A 17,052-nucleotide genomic window follows, 5' to 3' on the forward strand; every position below is an offset into this window, starting at 1 on the left:
GCGCGGATGCAACGGACGCCGGGGCTTTGTTCAAAGCGGCGGACATTTTGGCCCGTCCGACGCCGCCGCGACGCCTACCCGCCAAGCGTGTCCAGGCGTGTTTCAGTGCCACGTGTCTTCGTGTGTGCGTGTGTGTGTGTGTGCCCTCGCTTGTCAAAGCGCGGCAGCCGGGGAGCGGAGTTCCCCGAATGAGGAGCCTGGAGGTCTCTCGGCTCAACCGTTCGCGCCGTCGTGTGGGCGGTTGGCGATGCGTCACTACACTCGGTTCAGCAGGTCTCTCGGCTCAACCGCTCGCGCCGTCGTGGGCTCCTGCTGCGCCGTCCCGTGACCTTCATCCCGTGACCTTCCCTTTTGGACCGCGACGCCGAGAGTATAAGAGCAGCTGCCCCCGGACGCCAGGAGAGAGGCTCCGATTTGTACTGTTGAGTTACGTGCTCTCCCGTCTCTCCACTTCGGTCGACCTGACCGGCCGCTCTTTTGCTATGTTAGAATAAACAAGTTGTTCTGTTACCAGTCTTCTCTTGCTTTGCCGGGACCTTCAGATGCTTCCAGTGCCCCAGGCCGCCAGGCCAACGCTACCCTTGGGGCTTGCGACCCATTGGCAATAACGGGCGTCAGCAGAGACCCCAACAACTCGTGCCAGCGGTGCGATTCCAACATCTGGTTGCCAGCGGTGAGATCGCGACAACGGAGGCCAGCAGCGAAGAGATGCGGTTGACTGTATGCTGAGCAGCACAACGACCATCCGGGAGCAGCGCAACGAGCCCTGTGTGATGACTGGTTGCCTGCAGCGGAACGACTGCGCTGAAGTCTTGGCTGCAAGGTTTGGTGAGTGCGGGACTTTCTTCTTCTGAGTTTTGCCAGGCTTTTGTTAGTGTTAGAAACAGAGCTGGTAATTGTGGTTGTCGTTGCTGCCGGGTTAGTTTGCGGCAAGACAATAGTAGGCAGTAGAGAAAGCAGCATTCAGAGCAGCCATGGATTTGAAGTCGTTGCGCAAACCGAAATTGCTGGAGCTTGCGAGAGAGTTGGGTCTGGATGTCTCAGACAAACTCAGAAAACCAGAACTGCTAAGGGCTATTCTTGAGTTAGAAGCTGAGGATGACGAGCTGTCGGAATGCCTTGAGACCATTGAGGAGAGGGAGACGGCAAAAAGACAGGAGCGCGAACTTAAAGAACAAAAAGAGAAACAGGAGCGCGAACTTAAAGAGCAAAAAGAGAAACAGGAGCATGAACTTAAAGAACAAAAAGAGAAAGAAAAGGAAGAGCGTGACCGTCAACACGCTTTGGAAATGAAACGTCTCGAGTTAGAGATGGAACGCGCTCGTAATGGAAGTCAGGCACACGGTGCAGGAGAACGAGTATTGTTCAAAATGACTGACCTGATGCGGCCGTTTAAGCTTGGAGAGGACATTGGTTTGTTCCTGGTTAACTTTGAGCGAACGTGCGAGAAGCAGGGGTTCTCTCGGGAAACGTGGCCACAGCGCTTGCTCACTTTGCTACCCGGCGAGGCGGCCGACGTAGTCGCTCGCTTGGAGAGAGAGGAGGCAGAGGATTTCGACAAAGTGAAATCGAGTCTGCTAAAAAAGTACCGGCTGTCAGCGGAGGCGTTCCGTCGGAAGTTTCGGGAAAATGAGAAAGGCAGAAGTGAGTCATATACAGAGTTTGCGTACAGGCTTATGTCAAACATGCAGGAGTGGCTCAAAGAAGAGAAAGCGTTTGGTGACCACGAGAAAGTTCTGCAGTGTTTCGGGCTAGAACAGTTTTATAGTCGGTTACCTGAGAACGTGCGGTACTGGGTCTTGGATAGGCCAGACGTTAGTACGGTGGCTAGAGCCGCTGAGCTAGCCGAGGAGTTTGTGACGCGTCGGGCTCGCGGAGCTAAGGACGGTCAAAAGGGTGAATTTGGCTCCAAGTTTGAGAGGCCGAAGTTCACGCCCATGAGAAAGCGGTTCGAGACGAGGCGAGCGCGCGTGTGTTATACGTGCCAGAAGCCGGGTCACTTTTCGGCGCAGTGTCCGACCGAACGTAAGGAGACGGCGGCAGCCGAAGCCGAACGCAGAAAGCGGTTCGAGGCGAGGCAAGCGCGCCTGTGTTATACGTGCCAGAAGCCGGGTCACTTTTCGGCGCAGTGCCCAGAAACAAAACCAAAAGTCGTGTTTTTTTCATTAGGCAGCACTGACGAGAACATCAAGCTTCTCGAGCCTTACATGCGAGACCTCCTCGTGAACGGGAAAGAGTGCCGAGTGCTTCGCGATACCGCAGCTACGATGGATGTAGTTCACCCCTCTTACGTAGAACCCGATATGTTCACGGGCGAGTGCGCATGGATCAAGCAAGCAGTGGAAGCTCATAGCGTGTGTCTGCCGGTAGCAAAAGTGCTTATTGAAGGACCTTTCGGAGCACTTGAGACGGAGGCCGCAGTGTCATCTATGCTGCCCCCCCAGTACCCGTACCTATTTTCGAACAGGTCCGATCACCTCCTGCGCGAGAAGGGGCTTTTGTTTGGTGAGGCTAGCGTTCAGGCCTTAACCAGATCGAAGGTTCGGGAGCTCGCTGCAAAGGCGGTAGTTGCGGGGCCGACGTTGTTGAACGATGAAAAAGGGTCAGAGGCGCAGCAAGCTGGTATTCAGAGCACGCCCGAACGGGATAAAATTGAGCCTGTAGCGTTAAAGGCACCAGATACTGGAGAGGAAATTCCCGATGCGGGAAAGTTAGAAGAGCTTCCGGTCGAGCTTCCGGGACTAGGCTCAGTGACGAACAGGAAAGACACCGATCAAGTCATTAGTGACTTAATAAGTAAAACATCGCTGTCGCCTGAGCAGAAAACAGAACTACACCAGCTCTTACAAGAGTTTCAAGGTCTGTTCTCTGAGAGGCCTGGTAGGACTTCTGTCCTTACTCATGACATAGAACTTACCTCCCCAGAGCCAGTACGATCCAAGGCGTACCGGGTGTCACCCCGCCAGAGCGATATTATGGAGGCTGAGGTAAAGAAAATGCTACAGCTCGGTGTTATTGAAGCGGGTGAGAGTGATTATACCTCCCCTTTGATTTTAGTTGAGGTACCGGGCAAGGAACCTCGTCCTTGCGTCGACTACCGCAGGCTTAATTCCATCACTAAGGATCAAATTTATCCGATCCCTAACATCGAGGAGCGCCTTGAGAGAGTGAGTAGCGCTCAGTTTATTTCCACCCTAGATCTTGTCAGGGGTTATTGGCAGGTTCCACTTACAGAAGAGGCTAGTAGGTATGCGGCGTTCATTTCACCAATGGGGACATTCCGTCCTAAAGTTTTGAGTTTTGGTTTGAAGAACGCGCCATACTGCTTTTCAAGCCTCATGGATAAAGTGTTGCGGGGACAGCAAGAATTCGCTTTACCGTATCTAGACGACGTAGCGATATTCTCCGCATCCTGGCCGGAGCATATGGCGCACTTGCGGGCAGTGCTAACCCGCCTGCGCGATGCGGGCTTGACAGTCAAAGCTCCCAAGTGCCAGTTAGCACAGGCCGAGGTTGTCTACCTCGGACACGTGATTGGTCGGGGTCGACGCCGCCCCTCTGAAATAAAGGTGGCCGCTGTGCGAGACTTCCCGCAACCGCGTACGAAGACCGATATTCGGTCGTTCTTAGGTGTCGCCGGCTACTATCAGAGGTACATCCCCAGGTACTCTGATATCGCGGCTCCCTTGACGGATGCTCTAAGAAAGACAGAGCCGCAAACAGTCGTCTGGGATGAGACGAAGGAAAGAGCTTTTAGCGCCCTAAAGAGCGCCCTAACAAGCCAGCCTGTGCTACGATCGCCCGACTACACAAAAGGGTTCGTTGTTCAGTGTGATGCTAGTGAGCGAGGCATGGGCGTTGTACTGTGCCAACGGGAAAATGGAGAAGTAGAACACCCCGTCCTGTATGCTAGTCGTAAGCTGACCAGTCGTGAGCAGGCGTATAGCGCCACCGAGAAAGAGTGTGCGTGTATCGTGTGGGCCGTTCAGAAATTGTCATGTTACCTAGCTGGCTCGAGGTTTATCATTGAAACGGATCACTGCCCTCTCCAATGGCTGCAGACCATCTCTCCCAAAAATGGCCGCCTCCTGCGCTGGAGCCTCGCTTTGCAACAATATTCCTTTGAGGTGCGTTACAAAAAGGGGAGTCTCAACGGTAACGCCGATGGCTTAAGTCGAAGCCCCTAACGTGGGAATCAGCCTCAAAATTGCTTGTTACTGATGTTTTTCTTCCTGAGGCAGGATTTTTAACCTATTGCTTTTGTGTAGTGTTTCAAAGTGATGATGTGCTTTTTAGTGCAAATTTTCCGATTTGTGGACGCGTTCTGAGTGCTGCTAAACTACTGTAAGGAACTAGGCAGCAGTATAAAAGGGGGAAGAGCCTGGCAGGGCTTAGTGAGGGTTGTGCCGTGCTTGCTGACTGAGCGGTTGACTTTTGGCGTGGTTCTAACGCTTGCCGGAAACGAGAACAAAAATGTCAACTCTCCCGAAGTCACTTTGCAGTGTCCTGTGTGCACCTGAACGTGAGAACGAGGCCTTCTCTGTGCGCTGCGCTCAAGAAACGCCCAAGGACGCCCAACTTCGGTTATGAGCATCATCGAGCGACATCCCTCCGGACAGCGGATGCAGTCCCCTGACCATCGGGATCTCCTTCCCCCGGCGGGGCGGTCTGTTACGTTTCGCCTACAACGCGCGGTAATGCCGGCGCGGATGCAACGGACGCCGGGGCTTTGTTCAAAGCGGCGGACATTTTGGCCCGTCCGACGCCGCCGCGACGCCTACCCGCCAAGCGTGTCCAGGCGTGTTTCAGTGCCACGTGTCTTCGTGTGTGCGTGTGTGTGTGTGTGCCCTCGCTTGTCAAAGCGCGGCAGCCGGGGAGCGGAGTTCCCCGAATGAGGAGCCTGGAGGTCTCTCGGCTCAACCGTTCGCGCCGTCGTGTGGGCGGTTGGCGATGCGTCACTACACTCGGTTCAGCAGGTCTCTCGGCTCAACCGCTCGCGCCGTCGTGGGCTCCTGCTGCGCCGTCCCGTGACCTTCATCCCGTGACCTTCCCTTTTGGACCGCGACGCCGAGAGTATAAGAGCAGCTGCCCCCGGACGCCAGGAGAGAGGCTCCGATTTGTACTGTTGAGTTACGTGCTCTCCCGTCTCTCCACTTCGGTCGACCTGACCGGCCGCTCTTTTGCTATGTTAGAATAAACAAGTTGTTCTGTTACCAGTCTTCTCTTGCTTTGCCGGGACCTTCAGATGCTTCCAGTGCCCCAGGCCGCCAGGCCAACGCTACCCTTGGGGCTTGCGACCCATTGGCAATAACGGGCGTCAGCAGAGACCCCAACAACTCGTGCCAGCGGTGCGATTCCAACAACGCCTTGACTGGTAAACTTTTTTCACGACACCTGCTTCCCGCAAGCTACAGTGAGATCAAGAGTTCCCGAACTTATGTTCTCCAATGTCGCCGACGATTAAGCTTAACGGTAAAGGACTCCTGCCGCGCATTGTGGGACCGAGGAAGTCGTACCAACGCAAAATTCTCGCCAAAGCGCACAGCCACACCGCGGTGCACAAGCCAGCCGCTATATTTACAAAGTAAGTTGCACCCAAATGGCAGAAACATCAAAGAGACAAGGCAAGTCCAGAGCCTGAAAACACATCGTGGCGCAAGCGTCGATCGACGTGAGTCATCGCTTGGCAAACACGGCTGCCCTTGGCTCTTCGGAAGAAGTCGACAGGACGGAGGTAGAACTCGAGGCACTTCGAACAGTTCTATGTGCGCCCCAAGGTTTCTCCCAATTGCTCCTATACGCTGACTGATTCTCTTCACGTGTTCTTCACGCTATAAGAATATTTTTAGAGGTGCGATTGAGTCTTGATATTGTGCCCGCCACAGTGTCTTGATATCCAACTAGAAACTTAGAACATTCGTATCATGATTTCCTGGGCGCCCGCAGACTTGTGTAATGGTGTGATGTGTGTGGTGCGCGACATGGTACGGTGGTCGAGACGGACAGAAGCAGACGACAAGGAGTGCGCGCGCCGAGGCGAATTCCGTGCTGGAGGAAAACGACGACGCCGAAAAGCGTGCGGCACGTGAACGCGCGGTGCAAGAAAAGAAGGCAAGAGTAAAATGCCAACCAATTAGGAACGACCACGGGGCGTCAAGCAGCCAATTGGAAAATGACTAATCGGCCAGAGCGGAAGAAAAGGCGAGGCGCGCTGGCAGAAGGGGGGAGACGCCGGGAGAGTTCCAGGTAGCGACGCCAGGAGAAGGTCGGCCACCGGACCGGGTGTTGAAGACGGGCCGTCGGGTTCCGGACTCGAGCCACCAGGACTTCACCCGACCGGGGTCTCCTGCCAACCCGTTCCTGTGCGTTGCCAGTCTACCCGAGCGTGCCGCCAGCTGCTAAAAGCCGGCGAGCTTCTGCGCCCGTGAGCAGGACGAGAGCAGTCGAGCTACGGGCCCGAGCTCTACGCCCAGTTGCCCGGCCAGAACGGCGCAGCCGTCTGCTCGTGCCGCCAAGCCGCCTACCTTCTATCTCCAAGCCAGAGCTGGCGCGCTCCGGTCGCCCGGTCAACCATTCTATACCCCGACCTTTGGTGAGACCGGCGCAACTCCTTTCATCAACTTGTCGCCGCGTCTCCGCGTCGAGACTGTTATGCGTCCCTGCCGTTGTGGCAAGCCCGGACACACGCACTAGTTAATGTCATACTAGCCCCAAATGTGTTTCTTAGTACCGTGATGTCTGTTTGAGTGTTTATTTTATGCTTTCTATTTCCTTCTATTTACTTTAAGCCTCTTTCTAGTTTCATTAAAAGTTTGTCTGTGTTTTCCAAACCAACGGCTTTGTCCTCGATTGCGTTCTCGGAGGCTCCGCCTAAGAGAACCGTCAGAACCTTTGAGTACAAGAACCCTGCATCACAAATAGAAGCAACGAGTGGTCGTTCAGCGAGGCACGAGAAACACGCTTGCAAATTAGCGTACGTGCAGGACGTGCTTCGAATTGTGAGAAAATACTCTGTGCCTAACCGACTCACTCTCTTTGAAAGACATCGCCAGAAGCAAAGGTGCACGACTCTTCCGCCCCACAGTGTGTGCAATGTTGAAGCGCAAGCAGTGTGTACGCATGCGTTCATAGCGACCGGGTCCTTCTCCCATAGGTCGGCGCACTCACTCATGAGTGCACTCTCACACTCACTCGCACTCATTTCAAAGGCGTGAGTGCGATTGCGAGTGAGTGCCATTGAGTGTGAGCGGAAGTGAGTACAAGTGCGAGTGAGTACTAGTGAGTGTGAGTGGAGGTGAGTGCGAGTGCGAGTGAGTGCCAGTCAGTGTGAGTGGAGGTGAGCGTGAACGTGGGTGAGTGCGGGGCCTGGAATAATTATGGTGAGTGTGAGTGAGTATTCTCCCACACTGCCGACCTTTGCCTTCTACTGGCTTTCTTATGTTTCTCTTCCTTTTTTCAGGGTAGCTAACCGGTTGGTAACTTCCTTATTTGTCTTCCTATTCAAAAGGCTGGCAGAATATCGCGCAGGTGCACAGCTTCAACGACAGAGAAATCGGTACACTGCTGAAAAATTGCCTGTGCCGCACACAATTTCACTTTTCTTCGTTTTGTGGTTCAAATGGTTGCCAGATTTTGCGCCAGTGTCTAACAGAGTATGACAAGTAGCTGATGAGAAATCTAAGCGGTAAACATTTCTGCGGTAAAAATAATGTACGTCAAGAAAACCGTCATTAGAGGACCGGCTATGAGTAGTTTATGGCGGTTAAGGCTTGATTCGAATGATGGAAGATGATAAAATGAGAAGTCAGAACGGTACGCATATGGGTCAGTTGGTGTACAACTCAGTAAACGGCATGGAGCGCAGCAAGTAATGCCGCGTTGTGCTATCGCTATTGCTGTCTCGCGCTTTTACGCTGTTCACTTCTTGCGTATAAAATGAAAACCACGAACGCCTGGTAACATTTCGCACATGAGCAGGGTTTCGACGTCAGAGAAGCACGCCGGCGGGGAAGTCGCATGCCACTATTAAAATTTGTATGTATGCTTTATTTCCACAAAAAACAAAATACAGCTTTGCGGGGGTAAAGTGGCGAAAAAAGCTGCTCGTAGCAGCTTGACCAGCCCCAAATACCCTTAATACAAAAAAAAAAGAAGGGAGCAGCAGAGCGGAAATACAGTTTTCCCAAGTACTTAAATATTCAAATATTCAAGCACTACAACATATCATACATACGCATCGCAAATCAGGCGAGGAAGAAAATACAACAAAAGCAAATGTGAGCAAGCAAGCAAAAACACAATCTCACTGCACTTCAAAAGCATATAGGCATTGTACAACTCATATATGAGAGAAAAAATAAAGAATATCGGGAGGAGAACACGTTGCAATATCAATTTTATTACCAATAAGATCGTTTAATAACCGAGGTAGCCTGGAGCACAGCATTTGTGACCCACAGTTCGTGCGCGATTTTGGTACGCGCCAGTACTCTGGCTTTCTTGTGCTGTATGGAGTTTCGTGTAGTTCTAAGTTAGCCATAGAAGTAATGTAGTTTATGTTCTTTTTCTGTTCATCTGTATACGCAAGCACTAAACGGTACTTTAAAAGGGCCTGTACTTTCGGTGTGTTAATTTTATGAAATAAATAAGCTGAAGGGAAATCGTATGGTTTATTACAAATGAGTGCGAAGAGCCTTCTTTTGCAGTATGTACAGCCTGTTGATATTTGTGTCAGAAGTGGGAGCCCAGACAGTACAACAATAATTTAAATGGCTGAGAAAAAGTGAATTATATAACAAGCACTTGATAGAGCGAATAAAAAATTCCAGCGATTTGTTTTCACCATGTTCAAATATATCCCATAATGTCTTCAATTGCATTGCCTATACTCGCTAGAAATTGGCGGGAAACTTCGATGTAAATTAACTATGCGATAAAATTCAAAACAGTGGCACACCTGTCGCACAGCTAAGCCGATAAGCACGTAGTGTGCTAGTATATTAAGGCATGCAGTGTCATTCACCGCGCTTCATCATTCAGTGGCCTTCAGACATTTGCATACTACACGTATCCGAAAATTAAGGAGGCACATAATTCTCTCTTTGTAAAGGCACCGCTACCTGGACGTTGGTTGACAGACATCCTACGACCATGAATCACTGCGTCGTCAGGCCACGTGGGGCTGGAACGTGAGCGGCATTATCACAGCGGAAGCAGCGGACATCCTAAACGTTCACTCTACGAAGACGACCGGCATGCACGACTTCTGCTCACCGAAAAAAAAAAAATAAGAAAAAGAAGCAGCCACTAACCGAATTGCATTATCAAAACCCCTCGCTGGGCCGCTGCGAAAGGCCTTTACGTATGCGTCCACGTGAGTTTCTTGCTTATGTTATGCACCGTGTTTTCTCGTTTTCTTTTTAGTCAAATGATCCAAATTCCGGAGTTCCCTTGCCCCCGAGGCAATATAAGGTGTCCGCCTGAAGGTTAGTTTCCAGTCGAAATGGCGTTGGGCGGATCAGTGCCTCCTCTCTTGTTTCCACGATCTCTGGCCCCGTTCGTGCAGCGGCGCCGTAGACGGCGTTTCACCAGCCGCCTCCTCAAGCATTAGATAAACGCTCCGTGGTCGGGCGAGCTTGCGGTGCACCCAGACCGCAGAAACTATTTCTCGTTCCTTATCGGCGTTGCGGCGGCGTCTCCTCCGGTCTGTGTCATCGGCCACGAGTGATGCGTTTTTTCTCTCTCTTTCCGGTTTTCGTGTCGGTAATGGGGGCCGCGCGGCGCGACTTATTTGTGGTCGTAGGCGCCAGTGGGTGGCTGACCCCGTTGATGAATTGAAACGTCGACCCTTGCCCGATTGCAGACGAGAATGAGGAATGCCCACTATGCGCGCCCTCTATACAGGGTTCTCAGCTGTACGCGCGGCCATTATTATCATCATCGCTCGTTTGTAGGCACTAAATCAATCACCAAAAGGAAAGAGTTGAGTCGGCGACTGTCATGAGCCAGAAAGTGCACAATATGATATCTCAGGTGCAGATGACAAAAAAAAAAAACCAAAAAGGAAAACGAGGAAAAGAAGGTTTATTTGGGTTCACAGATCACAAAGGAAAGAAGGCACAAGTTTTGCACAACGCTTGAAGAAGGGCTACGCTCACCTTCAAAATATCGAGGCCACAAATAACTGGAAATGGCCCTACAGCGAAGCTGGATAGCGCAGTAAGAGAATAAAATGTGTTAAACTGCAGTATGGGCAATAAGTTGGCCGAGTGTAACTGGCAGAACAAGGCAGAGGTAAAAGAAGAAAAGCATACGAACTATACAAGAAATGTCAAATAAATAAGGCTTGAAATAGAAAAATAATTTCCTCTATGCTGTGTTTGGTGTCATTGATTGTTAGCTTCTTATGATATGACTGACAAAAAAATTGAACTATTAGTTTCTGTGAAGGTGGATGACAAGGGTAAATGTATTGATTTTCATAATTTGGTAATGGTGGTGACGATAGTTTTGTAATTGCTGTGATATACAGTGATCGGTTTGGTTTCAATGTTAGACAGACTCTTGGTCAAAGTTACATCCATACACAACCGTTGTTGAGTGGTTGAGTGACTTAGATTGGTGTGTCACTTAAAACTTTTCTAACACGAACTGAGTGAACAATTTCTTGTCTGGTCTTGAAATGTCCGCATTGAAGTCCATACATTGTGGTTTTGAAATGTCCACATCATGGCTAACCCATGCAGAGTGCGTTGTTACGTCTCAACACCACAAAGGCGTTAATTGGACGTTTGCCACAAAGCAAGCACCCATCCATCCATCAACGCCTATCCAGACGTCAACGCAGCGAGGACACAGACTTTTGACGGGTGAAAAAAAAAAAAAGACGAAGAAGAAGAAAAGCCACCACTTCTCCATTACCTGGATGCCTGAGCTAAACTTGAATGGGGACCCTCCATCGAATGCTACCAAACAACGACGGTGACCTAGGATTTGCGGTCAACTAGATGTTTAGGGCAACTTACATATATAGGGCATGTGAGAGTGGGCTGCTCCCAACCACCGCCTGTTGCACTTCGTTCATCGACGAAGCAGGACGTGTGTTGAGTGAGCTTCCGAACAACACTTTGCAATATGGTGAACATGGTTTAAACCAAGGGTCACGCAATGCTCACGCATTTCCCTTGCATTTACCACTAAACCACTACTAAATTCTTGATTATTTAGTCGGCAGCCTTTCACAAACGTAGCTATACGCACTTTTGTCGCAATAACGGCACTGTTCACAGCATTCGTCGCGGGAAGTGCGGCTTGTCACTTCCGGCAGAATTATCGCGGGATGATGATTCATCACCCGTTGATTATAATGCGTGGAACATCTACTGCTTGCATTTTCGCCTCCACAAGTCGCGCTTCCGCCGTGTGCGCGCGTGCAAGTCCCATGCGTCTCGGCGCGAGGTATTTTGACCGATTTCACATGAAGCGAGCATGATACGAGACTTGCATGGTACGAGGCACACGGTGAACCACGTCGAGATCATCTGGTGATACTGGGCAACCAATTTTGTCGCCAATGCTTTGCATTACCACCAGGCAGTCTTCTCCTTGTGTACAAGGAACTCCTTTCACCTCGACGTTGTTTAGCCTCGAGTGCTGTTCTAGATCGCTTACTTTTTTTGTGAGCATACTGTTGCTAGCTTTTAGAGCGTTATTTTCAGCTACCAGAGTAGCCTTTTCATCCTTTACTTCCTCTACCAGATTGTTGAGGAATTCCACACTGCCCACCAAATTATCCATTTGTTTTTTCATTTCAACAACGTCCAATCCCGAAGTGCTCATTTTTAGTAATAATTTACCATACACGTCATCAAGAAACTTGGAACCCAAATTTTCAAGCTTGGATTCAAGTTGCTCCACTCGTTTTGCGAGTTCTGCGTTTGAGGGCATCGCGTACGGGACGACAGACCAAGGTTTAGGCGGCACAAGAAAAAAGTTGCAGTAAATAATAAAACTAAACTGAATGGGTTCTTGCGCAGATAATTACGCTCCGCAGAATTCTGGCAGCAGCTGCGGTGACACAGGCAATAGTACTAAGAGATAATGAGCTTATGACAAACCTGCAGATGCAAAGTAGCTTGGTTATTGCGCGTGCTTGCTGTCGCAACCGCTGCCAGAATGAGCACCCGCTGTCGTCGTGGTTCCTTATGTACTCCTGGTGTATGCTAGGCGCAGGCGCAGCAGTATCTCCGGTGGACCAGGTAAAATGACTTGGCCGAAGTGCCGGCCCGGGTATGCTGACTTGTGTCTTGGTACGTCCTCCAGGAAAGGGTCAAGACACGTGGTACTTGATTGCACGAAACCGGGAGTGCAGGAAACCAGAGGGGTGGCCGATGCTGCTATCCTGCAGATGGAAAGTAGCTTGGTTATTGCGCGTGCTTGCTGTCGCAACCGCTTCCAGTTCCAGGGCCGTGGTCCCATCCGTCGTATTAGCACTAGCGGTCTTGTCGACGACTCTGTCGCCTCCGGCTGAGAGACGCGGCTGCACTTGCACCGAGGCCTGCACCACCACACGCGGTCGCACTTGGGGAAATGTCGTCGCATTAGTTCACCCTCCGGTCCCTCTGCAGTCACCATGCAAGACACCTCTGTTGTTTGGAGACGTGCGTGAGTACATTGGTCTCCGAGGCAACCATAGTTTCGTACCCAAATTGGTTTGTCCTTCTGCAAGAAATCATTGGGAAAGGGGTAAATGTCACGCTCTGTTTCTGACGGCAACAAGTTATATAATCGGGAGCGTAGCTCACGCCCCATCAGCAGCATAGCCGGCGTTTTTCCGCCCGAGAGCGGCGTTCGTCGGTAGTTGTGCGAAATCCGGGCCGGCCGCGTTTGCATTGATCCTTGCCTGCTTTGTTTTTTTTCTGCAGGCTTTGTTTTATGGTTCGCGCCGCTCGTTCCGCCAACCCAATCGATTGAGGGTGATATGGTGCAGCGCGCATGTGCTTTATTCCATTCACCGCAGTGAAAGTCTGGAATTCTAGGCTTGCAAACTGTGGCCCATTATCTGTGACGATTGTGCGCGACAACCCAAAAGTGCTAAAGAGGGTGCGTAGGGCATCTACGGTCGTCCCAGCTGTGGAAGTTCGCAAAGGCACAGCTTCCATCCACTTACTGCGGGAATCGACCACAATTAATAGCATGTTGCAACTTGCCATCCACCGGAATCGCAGAACCAATGTGCAGACGAAACCAGGACTGCCTGGTTTCCGGCCACGGGACTGGTAACTGACGTGGAGGAATCGGTGCAGCTTGAACACATAAGTGGCACGTGTTACCGAGCTGCTCAATCTGTTTAGCAATGCCGGGACACCAAAGTAGCCAGCTAGTGTCTTCATCGCGGTGATTGCCTGATGTGTCTCGTGAATGAGCTGCAACACTGCGTTCCTGGCTCTTTTAGGCACGAAGACTCGGTGGCCTCAGAACACCAGGCCTTCTCTCACCGTCAGGTCGTCCGTCTGGACTAGGCACAGCTTCAGAGGGACTTGCTTCGCGTCTAAATGCCGAGGCCAGGCATCCTGCACCCATTTCCGCACCACAAATACCTCCTCATCTTCGGCCATAAACTGGGCCTGTTTGGCTGACAGCACTCTACTGTCAAAACCGGCGGTCAGAAGTACGTACTCGCAGTTATCACCGCCGTCGTCGTCTCCGGACACTTCCTTGGAAGGCGCGGCCCGTGGAAGGCGGCTGAGAGCGTCCACCGGAACTCAACTGGACCACCCACCGTTATATGCGGGCGACCGCCATTGCTGGAACCGGCTTCTATGAAGTGAAAATGCTGACTAATGGCTTGTGATTAGCCAGAATTGTGAATTTCCTGCCCAACAAGTATGCCTGGAATTTCGCCACTCCAAACAATAATGGCAGGGCTTCCTTTTCAAGCTGCGACTACTTCCGCTCTGCGTCTGTGAGTACGCGGGAGCGGAATCCAAGTGGTTGCCTCATCCCCTCAGCTGTGCCGTGAGAAAGGACGGCTCCAATGCCGACTGCTTAAGGGTCACATTCTAGTACCAACGGTTTGTCCGGGTTGTAATGGGCAAGAAACTCTGCTTTCCGTATAAGCGCTTCGACCTCTTGGAACGCCTGCTCCTGAGCAATGCCATACTTCCGCTCCGTCCTGACGCCCAATAGTTCGTACAAAGGTGCAAGGATCGTGGCTGCCTGCGGTAGAAACTTTTGGTAATAGGTGACCAGACCCAAACATGACCTTAACTCGGGTGCTACCGTGGGTGTGTCGACCTCCAGAATAGCCTGAAGATTTTCCCTTTTGGCGTGCACGCCCTTATCGTTGATTTTGTAACACAACAAATGAACCTCATTCTCACGAAATCATGGCTTGTCCTGAATCAGCCGCACCCTGAACTCGCGGAACGTTCTCGGAACTCGGCGTAAGGTGGCAGCAGCACTCCGTATTTCTGCAATGATTACGTCGTCCAAATAGACCTGTACTCCAGGCAATCCTTGCAATATTGTTTCCATGCGTTGCTGAAATAGCGCTGGCGCAGAGGCTACTCCGAACGGTAGGCGTGTGAAGCAATAAAGGCCCTTCTGTGTACTCACCGTCGTGAGCAGTTGCGATTCTTCGTCTAACGCAATTTGATTGTAGGCGTCCCAGAGATCGATAGTTGTAAAACCTTTTCTGCCGTTCAACGTCGCCACAATGTCCTCTATGCGCGGGAGAGGATACTGGATTGTATTGCAGTCTTGGTTGACAGTAGTTTTGAAATCGCCGCACAAGCGAATGTTCTCGTTACGCTTTACTACCGCCACCACGGGTGCCAGCCACTCCAAGTGTGCGACCGGGTTAAGAATTCCATTTTCAATTAACTGATCAATTTCGGCCACCACTTCTGAGCGTAACGCGTACGGCACCGGCCACGCCTTACAGAACCGAGGAACAGCCTACTCCCGCAATGGCAAACGGGCGGGCGGTCCCCTTATGAACCCTAGCTCCGGTCAAAACACGTCGGAAAATTCTTCTAACGCCACTGCCAACTTCACGAATAGCCGCACTCTCAGCTTCCTGCGTTGCGCTGAGCACCGACTCCCCAAGAAGGTCCAGCGCCGTCATGACGTCTCGGCCACACAGATTCGGCCCGGAACGACTCAGCACCGCTAATGTGGATTTTGTAGTCTTCGAACCCAAGCAAACGTCGTGCTGTAACTGGCCGCGCGCCGGCACTGGTCCAAGGAAGCATGACAACTTGTGCGGCGACTCTTGCAGTCTCGGCCAGGCATTTTGATGATGTACGTAGGTGGGTCAAGTGATGACAGAAACCGAGGACCCTGTGTCCAGCTGCATCTTGATCGCTATTCTTTTCCAAAGTAGAGTGCACATTATTCCCTTTACGGTGTGAATGTTTTCAACGAAATCATCTGCCGTTTCAACAAGGAACAGCGATTCTGATCCCGGATCATTGCAATTTCATGCTGACGGATGCACGGCATTTTTTTGCTGGTGTGGCCACGTTAACGGTTCCCTCGTTCTGCTGTCTGTTTATCCGGGACACATCTTGAGAGCATGACCGCGCTGCTGGCACTGGTAGCACTTCGCCGAGTGGAACGGGCAGGTTCTGGGCTCGTGCCCTGTTTTTGCATACCTGAATCATGGTGGCCGACTTTCACGTCGTGTACGGCTTCGTCTTCAGGCGCAGTTGTCAACGTTTTCTTCAGCCATTTCCACTGTTAAAATGATTTCCTCTGCTTCGCTTCTTGTTAGGGATGCTTTCCAAAGCATTTGAGGATGTAATAAGTTGTCTTCCAAGCCACAAACTATCCGGTCGCGGACAATCCTGTCAAGGGAATTGCCGAAGTTCGAGGTATCCGCCAATTGTCGAATGGCTACAAGAAATCTGACTGGCTCTCTTGGCATGTGGTTACGGGAGAAAAATTTGTAGGATTTGGCTATTTCATTCGGGCTGGGCGAAAAATGCTTCTACAGTATGTCGAGTGCTTCATTGCACGACAGCTCGTTCACCTTTGTTGCGCGCAGCGTCCACTAACGACGGCCACAGTGTGAGTGCTCAGCCCTGCTACGAGAAATGCTCGCTTCCTCTTTTCTTCCATGATGCCGTCGCCCTCGAAGAAAGCTTCTAGTCGCGCTAGATATGCCGGCCAGTGGTCGTAGCTTCGTCGAACTGCGGCGGGCTTGCGTATCCGGCCATAGCTACCGGGTTTTGCTGGTGGGCGGCAGGCTCATCCCACCCTCGTCGCCACTGAAGTGACCACGTACTCCCCGATTAAACAAAGTTTATTACGGGTATCGCGTGCAATATAGTGCGCATAGCAAGAAAGAAGGGAAGGGACAAATAGAGAATAAGGGAAGAAAATGATTACAGCAGGTGCTCCCAACTTCATTGGCACGTGCGGTGCCATGACGATATAACAGAAGTGACTAGCGCAAGAGTGGACACGGGACACTAAAAAGGCCACTAGGAGAAGAGCTTGTCCTTGTTGCCTTTTTAGTGTCCCGTGTCCACTATTGCGCTAGTCACTTCAGCATGGAAGACCTACTCGTGTCCGCATTGTGACGTCACTCACGGTGACACGTGACTTCGAGAGTTGTTCAAGAAAATATCTGTAATTTGAGTGATCTGTTGCTTGAATTGATGAATTTAACTTTAGTTAAATAATAAGACACACAAACGAAATGTGCGCGTATGTTTTGGGCGGTAATTGGTGACACGCGCGTGGTACAAGAAAAATGCCATGCTGAAAGGCTGCTGCCTCGCACGGACCTGACGTCACAGGTATCCCCACGTGATTGTGACGTTGTTTAAACAAGTATGGCGTGTTCTGGTTTATGGTTTTCCGTGCGCTACTGGAGCTGCTTCAGCTAAGCTGAAACACAATTTGATGGTTTCATACTGTATTTTGTGCTAGAATGTTGTTCTAGTTAGGGGCGCCGGAAGAACCGGATGGTGCTCGAGCTTACAATCACGAGCGGCATTTCAGCGCAACACTGGAGCAGCTCGTTTCCTTGTGCCTTGCAGCGCG

Source organism: Dermacentor andersoni, chromosome 5 (genome assembly GCF_023375885.2).
Source record: "Dermacentor andersoni chromosome 5, qqDerAnde1_hic_scaffold, whole genome shotgun sequence".
NCBI classification, from domain to species: Eukaryota; Metazoa; Arthropoda; class Arachnida; order Ixodida; family Ixodidae; genus Dermacentor; species Dermacentor andersoni.